A 12,188-nucleotide genomic window follows, 5' to 3' on the forward strand; every position below is an offset into this window, starting at 1 on the left:
CTCTCAAATACACAACTGATCTCTCATGCCTGAATACCTTCGTCCTCTTCTACCCAGAAGTTACATGATATATATATATGATGTGGAGATGCCGGCGTTGGACTGGGGTGAGCACAGTACGAAGTCTTACAACACCAGGTTAAAGTCCAACAGGTTTGTTTCGATGTCACTAGCTTTCGGAGCGCTGCTCCTTCCTCAGGTGAATGAAGAGGTCTTAGACCTCTTCATTCACCTGAGGAAGGAGCAGCGCTCCGAAAGCTAGTGACATCGATATATATATATGACTGTTCTGTGGTTCCCTCTAGTGGTAAGAACCATTATTATTAACTTGTTAACTCTTTACATCCCAGTCAATACACATATCATGACACCCCCCTTTCTTTGAAGATGTTTGGAAATTCTACAAACATATGTATAGTAAGAACATTGTATGTTCTTTACATGTAATTACTTACTGATATTGTACAATAGTTAACTTTTTGTTAACTTTTTTTATCGTCCACAAATTGAGTCTGTACTCAATCTTCACTGTGGTACATAACCAGCAAGTGATCAGTTCCATCGATCGGGTTGTCGACTGGTTGAACCACCTTTGTCGCCTGATGAGGTCTTTTTTCTATGCTTGTGGTGTTGCTTTTGTGTCTTCTTTGCCCCCAAAAATGGTTTGCTTTCTGTTTTTTTAGCAAGGACCAACTCTATTGGAATGACATTTCTTCCTTCTTCATTTCTTCCTGGCATCAGCATCACCATACCTGAATTTGGTATGGTATATGTGTTATCACGAATGGTAGATGTTTTTCACATATTTCACATACTGTCCTGAAGTCCCTTGTTCAGTTGCCATCTGGATTGCTTTCTATACTGCATGGTTTGTCAAGTGTGAGTGCAAGTCCTAACACATTGTTTCCATTAAATTGCAATGCGTTAGTTAGTTGTCCTTTGGTTTCAAAGGCGTACCTTAGAGTAAATTCTGTTTTTCTGTAGTTACCCTTTGTGTTCTCAAGATCAGTTCCTTTTGGCTTATCTGATTCATTTTCAAACTTTTTACTATCAGTTTCCTTTGGATTCTTTGACGTACCCTTGAGTTCTTTGTGCTTCTCATCTGGAGTCAACGTCTCCAAGATGTCTTCATTTTCTTGTTGGCTGTTAACAATTGATGTGCTCTTAATTGATCTGTTCACTGTTGCACTTTCATTGTCAGCCTCTGTACAGTCCAGCTGAGATCTGTCAGTCTCGCTGTTGTCCTGCACAGCTTGTATGCTACTTGGGATCACTTCATCACTAGTCGCAAAAAACTAGATAGACCTTCATAGTCTCCTTCTTCTGGCTCATCATCTGTTTCTTTACTGACCTCATCGGGTGATTGCAACATCATATCTCGTGGCCAGTTACAATGATCCTCAGTCTTCAAGCTATCTGGAACGTACAGTCGTTTAATCCGGTTCAGGGCTTCACACGCATTCGCTCCCAATATGGACTCTCACTTCGTGTCCATGAAGGTGAATTGCACAATGTGACTTTGATTGTGCACCCATGCTTCTAGGTCACATACCCCCGAGCGTTTCAATCGCATTTCCAGTATAGGCGATCAGCCATTTCTGTCGATCAAAAATTGTGGTTTGAACTCTCAGGCAGTTCAAATCGCAGAGGCTGAGGAAATTGGCACTCGTTCACAAAACGAGCTTGCATTTGATTAATGTGGCATTCAGCATCACTGGAATTGTCCATTGGTATAGATTTGGAACAATTGTGATTGTTTATTTTTTCAGCTTCCGAAATTTCCTTGGACGTTTGTCTATACTTTGAATTATATCCATATATAATATATCCTCCTTTTGTGAGGGCCACGAAGAATCCAGCACGAGTTTGTAAAGTCAAAATAAATAACTTTATTTACAATTACATATATACAGCAGCAGTAGTAGCACTTCCCTACTGCTTCACTTCTTTAGCTAGCACCACACTGGTCAGCTCTATTTATGCAGGTGAAACTGTTAATGATTTCTCCACCCAGCCCCCCCCCCCTCCCCCCAACTACCCCACCACCCTCATTGGGGAAGCTCATACTCGGGATACCCAATTGTCCCCAGCCAAGAGTATTCAGGCAGGTTAGAACACCCCTCCACCCCAAAGTCCGAGGAATCTACCAAAGACCATGGCAAAGGAGGATGTCGGGCTCCTTTTACATTCGGTTGGACATCATTCACATGAGGCGCTGTATCGGGTGCGTGTAATGAGAAGGTGAACTGCGCTTCTGAGATGAACGGCGTAACACGGCCGTGGGATCGAGGACTCCCCCATCGGAGGCGTCCTGTGTGTCCATCTCGGAGTCGGAATCCAAAACCTCCGTCACCTCGCCATCCGTAGCGCCATGGGGTTCTGCAATGACCCGAGCAGGCAGCGAGTGCGGCGCCAGAGGGAGATCCCGAGAATGAACCTACACTGTGTCCGAATTCAGTGGTCGCTGTGGCTGGAGAAGTGATCTCCGGGGGTGGGGAATCTGTGGAAGAAGCGGCCTTCTGGACCGAACGTAATCTAAATGCTTGCATTGAATACCACCCTGGGCTTGTACCTGGCAAGAGATTGGGTCCGTTCGTCAAAAGATAACGCCGGGGACCCACTGGGCACCACCAGCAAAATTCCGAACAAACACCAGGTCACCGGGCGCAAACTGCCGGATCAGCCGATGCCGAGAAGGGCCAAGCCCCTGCCTTTCCTGAGTATGGCATACTTCTGCGCCAATATCTGGGAAAACCATGCTGAGGCGAGTATAAGTCTGTGGCCCATTAGGAGTTCTGCGGGAGCTACTCCAGTCACTACATGTGGAGTGGTCCTATAAGAATACAAAAAAATGAGCCAGTCTAGCACCCAGAAGACTGTTCCTTGACACCCAGTTTGAAGGTCTGTACTGCGTGCTCTGCCAACCCAGAATGGTGCTGATATGGCGTATGCCGCTCATCTTCATGAACCCTGCAAACTCCTCACTTGTGAAAAGACTGCCATTGTCTGTGACAAGCACCTCGGGGAGGCCATGTGTGCTGAAAGACAAATGCATCTTCTCAATCGTTGCATGGGACGTTGTCCCTCCCATCTTATGCACCTCTAGCCATTTCGATTGGGCATCTATTAATAAAAGGAACATGGATTCTTGAAAAGGGCCGGCAAAATCCCAAGCCCAAGGCCGCCCTGGCCATTCCCAATGATGTAGGGACATGACCAGCAGAAGCTTCTGATGCTCTTGGCAAATGGAGCAGTGTTGGGCCACATTCTCAATGTCAGTGTCGAGGCCTGGCCACCAGACATAACTCCAGGACAACATCTGTATTTTGGTCACATCCGGATGACCATTGTGGAGGTCCTGTAGTTTCAGCTCCTGTCCGTTATCTGGACGACTACACGCATCCCCCACAAGAGAATACCATCGTCCATGCTAAATTCTGACAGTTTGGAGGAAAATGCCCACAACTCAACTGGGAGCTGCCTATGCGGCCCACCATACAGGACTATGTGCTTAACCTTTGATAGGACTAGGTCTGGCTGGGTCCACTCACGGTTCGGTGATGCCGTGACAGGCAAGGAGTCCAGAAAATTGAGGGTTTCACCCACCTCACTGGTCCTGGGGGTCAACATGGGGTCGGTCGACAAAGGCAATCGGGTCAGTGCACCGGTATTCGCTATCTGGTCGCTGGTAAAGAATACCTGTAGGCAGCGAGCAGCAAAGCCCAGCGCTGGATGTGTGGAAGCATTGGGTGGAATGGGCTTATCCTCTCTGAAAAGTCCCAGCAGAGGCTTATGATCAGTCTAGATAGTGAAGTGGCGGTCATACACATACCGCAAAGACCACTGCCAGGCCCTCCTTTTCAATCTGTGTGTACTCCTTTTCCGCTGTAGTCAATGTGCTGAAAGTGAAAGCTATTGACTGCTTGGCTCCGTTCTCCATTTTGTGGGACAGGACGGCTCCAATGCCATATAGGGATGCATCACACGTGACGAGCAAAGGATTTGCAGTTTCACAGTGGGTTAGTAACCTGGATGACTACAATTGTTGCTTCACCCGCCGAAAAGCATTTTCTTATGGCTGACCCCAAACCCAGGTGTGATTCTTCTTCAACAGCAGGTGCAATGGGGCCAGCACAGTTGTCAGATTGGGGAGAAACTTCCCGTAATAGAAAATAACGAAGATGCGAAGGGTCTGTCAGGGCGGCGGCCTATTGAATTGCGTGCATTTTCTCCGCGACGGGGTGCAAACCTTTGCGGTCCATCTGATAACTTAGGTAGATCACTTCCTTCACCTGAAAGACACACTTTGCACGATGTAAACGGATGCAGCCTCCAAATTATCCAAATGTTCCTGCTCCGAAACTCCCATAATTAAAACATCGTCTAAGTCAACAGCGACCCGTGGCAAACCTCTCGATGCTCTCCATGACACATTGAAAAATAGAGCAAGCAGAGGACACTCCAAAAGGAAACCGTTTATGCTCATATGTGTATTGATAGTTACATATGGCTGTGAGGCAGGGTCCAACTCCAGCTGCAGGTAGGTGTGACTCGTATCCAATTTCATGAATGAGAGTCCGCCTGCACGCTTCGCGTAGAGATCTTCTATGCGGGGCATTGGATATCGGTCGAGCCGGGAAGCCATATTCACTAAGTTTATAGTCGCCGCACAAGCGAACTGTGGCATCTGGCCTCATTACCGGTACAACTGGCGCTGCCCAGTCGGTGAAACGGATGGGCCTGATAATACCCAGAGACTCCAAATGAGTGAGCTCCGCTTCTACTTTTTAAAGCAAGACGTAAGGCACCTGGAACGTCCAGAAGTAGAGAGGCGTGGCTTCCGGGTCAACCTGAATACAGGCTATGGGCCCCTTTTATCTTCACCAAACCGGGCTGGAATACTTCTGGGTATCACCCTACTACCTCCAGAACACGTTTGAGGAATGTGCTGCCATTGCAGCTGCAAATGGCACAACCATTCCCGACCCAACAGGCTGGGCCCGTGGCCGCGCACCACGATAAGTGGGAAACATCCCTCCTGGCGTCCATTAGCAACAGGGGTCATCGTAGTTCCAGCAATGTCCAATGGTTCCCTTATATAGGTGGCCAACCTGGTCTGTGTATCGGTTAATGTAAGGATCTGTAAACTCTGCTTGATGTGGGCGAATGATTTCTGGAAAATCACTGAGACCGCTGCGCCAGTGTCCAACTCCATCTCAAGCTGGTGACCATTGACCCATACCCTCACCTTAATGGGGGCCACCATTGAGCTGCCACACAATGTAGATGCAGGCAGTCGTCCTCCGTCCCCACATCTTCGATCCTGATGCCACCCCGCCCAAAATACACCAGGGGTGTGAAAGGATGCTTGGAAGGAAGAGGTTGTGCGCCAAGGCATGGACCTCCATTCCCTGTAGCTCCTGCACTCCCCGTTCTGCTCTCTCTCAGGACAATACTATCTGAATGGCTTGTCAATGCCGGCTCAGCTAACAACTTCCTCTAGGTGGCCACGTTGTTGATGCTGCAAACCAAACGATCTCATAACATTTCTGACAAAGTCTCACCATAGTCACAGTACTCCGCAATCCTGTGTAGCCTGGATAGAAACTCAGCAAGAGATTCTCCAGGGGTCCTCTCTGCGTGTTAAACTGGTAACGCTGGATGATCGTGGATGGGGTTGGGTTAAAGTGTCAAGCACGGCAGGGTATGGAAGGCTTATAATCACTCCAAATGTATGCAGGCCACAGGCGATTAGCAAAATGACCACCTGGCATTCATTTTTGATTTTTGCCCGGAAGTAGTAACGCATCCATTGTGCGTACTGGTTCCAACTTTCCAGCGCAGCATCAAAGACATCCAAATGTCCGTCAGGAGGCATGGTGCAACAGAAAAAGAAACTTCCAACCTGTATCCAACAAAAGTCCAAGGAGATAGCTTCAGCAGCGCAGTCAGTTATCCAACTTTTACCCTTGCCGCCAGTTTTGTGAGGACCACGAAGAATCCAGCACGGGTTTCATAGAATTTCCAGTGCAGAAGTAGGCCATTCAGCCCATCGAGTCTATACCGGCCCCTGAAAGAGTACCCTATCTAAGCCAACACCTCCATCCTATCCCCGTAACCCAGCAACCCGACCTAACTTTTGGACACTACGGGGCAATTTAGCATGACTAATCCACCTAATTTGCACATCTTTGGACTGTGGGAGGAAACTGAAGCACCCGCAGACACGGGGAGAACATAAAGACTCCGCGCAGACTCTGCACAGTGACCAAAGCCGGGAATCGAACCCAGGTCCCTGGCGTTGTGAAACAACAGTGCTAACCACTGTGCTATTGTGCTGTCCCCCTCATCGGGGGCATTTATAGAGTCGAAAGAAATAATTTTATTTACAATTACATATATACAGCTGCAGTAGTAGCACTTCCATACTGTTTCACTTCTCAAGCTAGTACCACACTGGTCAGCTCTATTTATGCAGATGAAACTGCTAATAATTTCTCTGCCCTCCCCCCACCCCCACCCCATTGGGGGAGCTCAAACTCGGGATATCCAATTGTCCCCAGCCAATAGTATTCAGGCAATCTAATTCATCTTCTATGATGTTGAGTTTATCTTTATTTTTAGATTTGTGAAAATGTTCATCTTGTTTCATGCTGAAAACTGCTTGTTAGGTGCTGCAAACGCCTTATTCAGCTGTTGGTTGAAATATAATCTCTGCTCTGCATTGCGAGGCAAAATGGTTTAACTTGTCACACTTTAAACACAGAATGCTGGGCACTCTTTCTTTTTAAAAAAAAATATATTTTATTAAAATTTTCAAACACAATTTGTCCCCTTACAAATCAACAAAAATGGTAACATGATAACTGATAGATAACATTGTTGAAATAAAATAGTGAACTAACAAAATAACACGAAATAGTGCTCCCCCCCCCGCCCCTTCACCCCATCTAGAACAAAAACAATTTACCCCCCTCCCCCCCGGGCTGCTGCTGCTGGCTATCTATTTTCCCCTTAACATTCCGCTAGGTAGTCGAGGAACGGTTGCCACCGCCTGGTGAACCCCTGAGCCGATCCTCTCAGCGCAAACTTCATCCGCTCCAGTTTTATGAACCCTGCCATATCGTTTATCCAGCCCACAAACCCTCTGTGGTGTTGGGTGCTCTGGTGCACAGATGAGCCAACACAGTTGTATGTGGTACAACTCTATTTTATTTTAACTCTTATAATACAGTTCGTTCTGGATACTCTGCACGTGCTGTCTCCCTGAGTGTGTTTGGTAACAGATCTGTCCTGGTCCTCCTCTGCAGCTAATACTGACCACCGGGGGTCGTGTCTGTGCTTTTATATCTTTCTGTCATTGGTTGTGGTGTTGTGTGTTCTGATTTGTCTGTTGGTGTGTCTATCATGATGTGTGTGTTTGAATATCATGACATCCCCCCTTTTTACAAAGATATGTGCCTACGTGGTTATAAATACAATTGTGTCGTGAGTGCATCTAAGAGTGTGTGTGTGTGTTGTGTACAGCGTGTGTTTATGACGTAACTATTTACATGGGGCGATGTCGGGTGCGTCACACTAACAAGGTTGTACCATAACAAAACTTGGATGCGAGAGAAAAAAAACTTGAACATTGGTCCGGTCAGACGATATCTGGAACAATAAACAACAACAGGTTATAATACAGAAGTGTTTGACTTTTTGAACGTATGAACAGCGTTATAAGTCCAGTCTAATGGGTGACCGCCTCAAGAATGGGCTGGTCCTCAAGCCGGTTCAGCTGTGGAGCTTTGAGGTCACACTGGTTCACCTTGGACTGTTGGAGGTGATGCTGTTGCCGAAGTCTCTACTTTACCATTTGTTGTACTTCGTGCAGTGCTTGGTTTTTTCATTCGTGCAAATATAACATTCAACATCTTTGTTAGTGGTGCCTTGGCTGTGGTTTGGTTCTGGTGGCGATGGAAGGGGCATGATCCGTGGCATCTCCACGAAGTCATCCTTGGGAACCAGTGGAGGATCCGGCGTGTGCGTACGGTTCGGTTGCGAGCGTGGAAGGTGGCGCAAAGCTCGCTGATTGCGCCTACGCACCAATCCATCCGCCCTGCATGCCAGGAACAAGGTGGAGTCTTTTTTCTTTTTATGCTTGTGGTGGACGGCATCTTGTAGCCGATGGGTCGTTGCCATCGAAGTAGCACCATCACTAATATCATGCAAGGCGATGACTGTGCCAGATGTGGAAGTTGGCCGAGACCGTGCATGCTGGTTCCGGCCACCTGCTGTGCCGGACGGGCGACTCCGCAGAGAAACGTCGAAGCATGTCGCCTTGGAGAGAGAATTGTTGCTCGCATCAACGTCTGGCGATGGCGCGAATTGGTGTGTCCATCTTGGACCACCGGTGCTGGTTGCCACTGCCGACCCAGTGGGACTGCCACGCGATCCATTCCCTGTCGCCGTGGCATCCGCCGTCACCCTGAGCGTGCCATCACCGAGGCCGCGACACCGCCCGTCCGGAGCAAGGTCTGGCGTGCGCAAATCAGAGTCGGCGCTTGGCTGCTCCCCATCTGAAGTCCGGTCTGTCTTCCGTCGATGCCCCCTGTCCGGAGTCCCAACAGGTTCACTGGAGGCAGCCGAGATTCCCTGAAGCTGCACTTCTGGAGTCGGAACATGCAGGAATGCACCAACCAGTGGAGAGGGTCGAGCCATCGAGGGTGGAAGCGGTGCGCCGCCACCGCAGTCGTCAGTGGTCCCACCGTGATCGTCGAGTGCCTCGGTACGCACTAGGCGAGGTCTGTCACCTTGCACCTTTTGCATGGGAAGTGGGATGCTGTCGTCACTCGTCTCACATCCCGTGGATAGATCCTCATTAGCAGCTTGCTGTTCACTAGGGTTGGGTAAATTGTCAGAGTTTTCATCTGGTGGTGCACACCATGTCGGTGGACTGTCATTGTCTTGCCGTTGTCCTTCATTTGGGCTTTTCTTCTTTGGAATTTTAAATCTTCCCCCAGACATTGCAGAACCTTGTTTATTACCCCCAAATTCTCCCATATGTATGGTCTCGAATATAGGATCCAATGTTTCTATCGACATTGTACTATTTTCCAAAGAACATTCCGTTTCACTTTTCTTCTCAGGTACCTCATATGTATCTTTGTCTAATGTACATGCCTTCATGGTCTCTGGGTCTGATTTTGCTGGGACTGGCATGGTCACAGTCTCTCTTTTACTGTTCTCAATTGCCCACATTATACTCCCCATACATAACTGCTTAATCACTGGGGTTAGTGTGGTACAATGGATAATCGGGTCGACCTTATCTGCATCTTCACCATTAGTGGAAAGCACACTTGGTTCACTTGAAACTGCTGTGGGTTTTAAATTCGTTATCTGGCTACTCGATGTCGGTGTCCTCAGGATTCTTGCTCCAATGTTCTGCTCATTTATCAGTGGAGTGTGTATAGGTTCAATGCAATTAATATTCCCCTCAAGGTTTGAAGAGTCATTACTGACTAACTGCTGGTCTCCGAAGTTGGGATTTTGCGGCGTTGTGTTGAAGGGAGACATTTGTCCCTGCTGTAGATATGATTCGGGTTGTGTTATTTCCATTACCTGAGGATCAATGTCTTGTCCATTTTTTCGATCCGTACTAAAACACTGGCAATTCTCAGTCTGCTCCTTGCAAGTTAAACATTCAATAAATTTCGTTAGCAAATCCTCAGCATCCTTCTGTGGCCGTGCAGCATTATTAATCTCTGTTCGGCTATAATGATCCTGAAGGTCAGCGCATAAACCTGTTTTCTTCGGGCTTGGACGAGGCGATTCCTTTGGCTTGTCTTCAGTTGGGCTTGAACAGTCTTCAGCGCTGTGCCCTTCATTGTAGCATGAGAGACCGTCATGGTCATGCTGCTGTGTAGTGGAGCATGGTAGACTTGCATCGTCTGCCGCTGGTTGGTCAGGAGAGGTTGCTAGACCCTCATGGTCTTGTTCCTGCAAGGACTGCACATTGGAGTCTTGCGTTGCTTCTATCGTGGAGTCTGTCCACAAGCTCTCTGTGGAGGCTTGTGACACTGGAGTCACTTCTTGTTCGTGCAAGGACTGCGCTCTGGAGTCTTGCGTTGCTTCTATCGTGGAGGCTGTCCACGAGCTCTCTGTGGAGGCTTGTGACACTGGAGTCACTTCTTGTTCGTGCAAGGACTGCGCTCTGGAGTCTTGCATTGCTTCTATCGTGGAGGCTGTCCACGAGCTCTCTGTGGAGGCTTGTGACACTGGAGTCACTTCTTGTCCGTGCAAGGACTGCGCTCTGGAGTCTTGCATTTCTGCAATTGTGGAGTCTGTCCACGAGCTTGCTGTGGAAGCTTGTGACACTGGAGTCACTTCTGGTTCATGCGAAGACTGCGCTCTGGAGTCTTGCATGTCTTCTTTCATAGAGTCGGGAACGTTGAGCGGGACGTGGACCACGCTCTGTGTGGCAGCAGGGCGCTCTCCGTGTGCTTGCACCGCTCCCTGTCTGTTAATGTCAGGCTGCAGCATCATCTGGTACTGATAAGTTGGAACGTCATATCTGCTGGATTGAAGATCCTCAAATCCGAAAAATGAATCCGCATCTGCGTCGGATTCAATGTGGGAGCCGCCAATGTGCAACACGAAAGGTTCGTCCGAGTCATAGTCGTATAGGACCACGGAGCTATCATTGGGCTCGCGAGGTCCGGAAACACTGTAAAGATCGTCATCGAAGTATTCGAGGTCGGAATCATCGGCTTGTGCATAGGTAACTGCTTGTCGGAGGGTTCTTCGGAGGTCAAATTCATCTCCTGGGTCAATTTGCGGCAATGTGCTGTCATTCCAGGTGAGGGAAGGTTGTTTTACAGCTTTAACAGATTTTTGTTTTTTTGATTTGGGACGTTTCCCTTTTAAATTGGATTTGGGACATTTCCCCTTTAAATTGGTGCAGTCTGGGGCCTCTGACATCCTGACGCTCGGTATGTAGCACGTAGGAAGCGACTGCGCATGCTCAGATCGCTGTTCCTTTACCGATGGCCGTTTTCTTGACTGCGCATGCGCAGCATCGCGCGCATGCGCAAACGAAACTTCCGGTTCTGCGCACTGCTCGCGCAACTGTGCTAGCGTGATACCTTTAGCAAGATGGCTGCCGACCTCGACCCAGCCCTCTCTCAGGCCCGGGATTTCGGCCTCTGGGAATTCGGGCTCCGGGATCCCAGCCACGAGGTGAGTACTGCAGCTTTTCTTACCTTTACTTGCCGATTGGATTGCGTTTTCTTCACAGTACTTGGAGAATTTGTCCAGGACTGCCTGGTAATCGTACCTTTGCTGCCTCCTGAAGAACCTGAACCTTGTGAATATTTCTCTTGCCCTTGCACCCGCGATGGTGAGGAGAAATTCAATTTTTTCGCTATCATCCAGGTCTTGGAGTTCAGCTGCCACCAGGAACAATTCGAACCATTGCCGGAATCGCCGCCAGTTTTCGCGGAGATCACTGGAGCGGCTGCGGAACCGGGAGCTCTATCATTTTGCCTGGGCACTGCTGGTTGTCTGTCTACACGGAGGTATGCCGGCAGGTATCGATCCACTCCTGTACCATGTGGTGTTGGGTGCTCTGGTGCACAGATGAGCCAACACAGTTGTATGTGGTACAACTCTATTTTATTTTAACTCTTATAATACAGTTCGTTCTGGATACTCTGCACGTGCTGTCTCCCTGAGTGTGTTTGGTAACAGATCTGTCCTGGTCCTCCTCTGCAGCTAATACTGACCACCGGGGGTCGTGTCTGTGCTTTTATATCTTTCTGTCATTGGTTGTGGTGTTGTGTGTTCTGATTTGTCTGTTGGTGTGTCTATCATGATGTGTGTGTTTGAATATCATGACACCCTCCTCAATCCCCTCCCCGAGCTCTTCTTCCCATTGTCCTTTCAGCTCTTCTACCAGCTCCTCCCCCTCTTCTCTCATCTCCCGGTATATTTCGGACACTTTGCCCTCCCCGACCCACACCCCCGAAAGCACTCTATCCTGGATCCCCTGTGTCGGGAGCAGCGGAAATTCCCTCGCCTGCTGTCTCGTAAGCGCCCTCACCTGCATATACCTAAAGATGTTCCCCGGAGGCAGCTCGTACTTTTCCTCTAGCGCTCCCAAGCTCGCAAACGTCCCATCTATAAATAAGTCTCCCACTCTCCTA

At 48.6% G+C, this 12,188-nt stretch overlaps 1 protein-coding gene across 1 annotated transcript in view; it reads left to right on the forward strand.

Annotated features, from left to right (window-relative positions):
* The window catches only part of LOC140411467 (adhesion G-protein coupled receptor F2-like), a gene marked incomplete at its 3' end in the record, with an annotated part of 138,317 nt that overhangs the window by 100,521 nt on the left and 25,608 nt on the right, over nucleotides 1–12,188 (forward strand). The gene's annotated exons all lie outside the window — the stretch shown is intronic.

Source organism: Scyliorhinus torazame, chromosome 4, assembly GCF_047496885.1.
Source record: "Scyliorhinus torazame isolate Kashiwa2021f chromosome 4, sScyTor2.1, whole genome shotgun sequence".
NCBI lineage: Eukaryota > Metazoa > Chordata > Chondrichthyes > Carcharhiniformes > Scyliorhinidae > Scyliorhinus > Scyliorhinus torazame.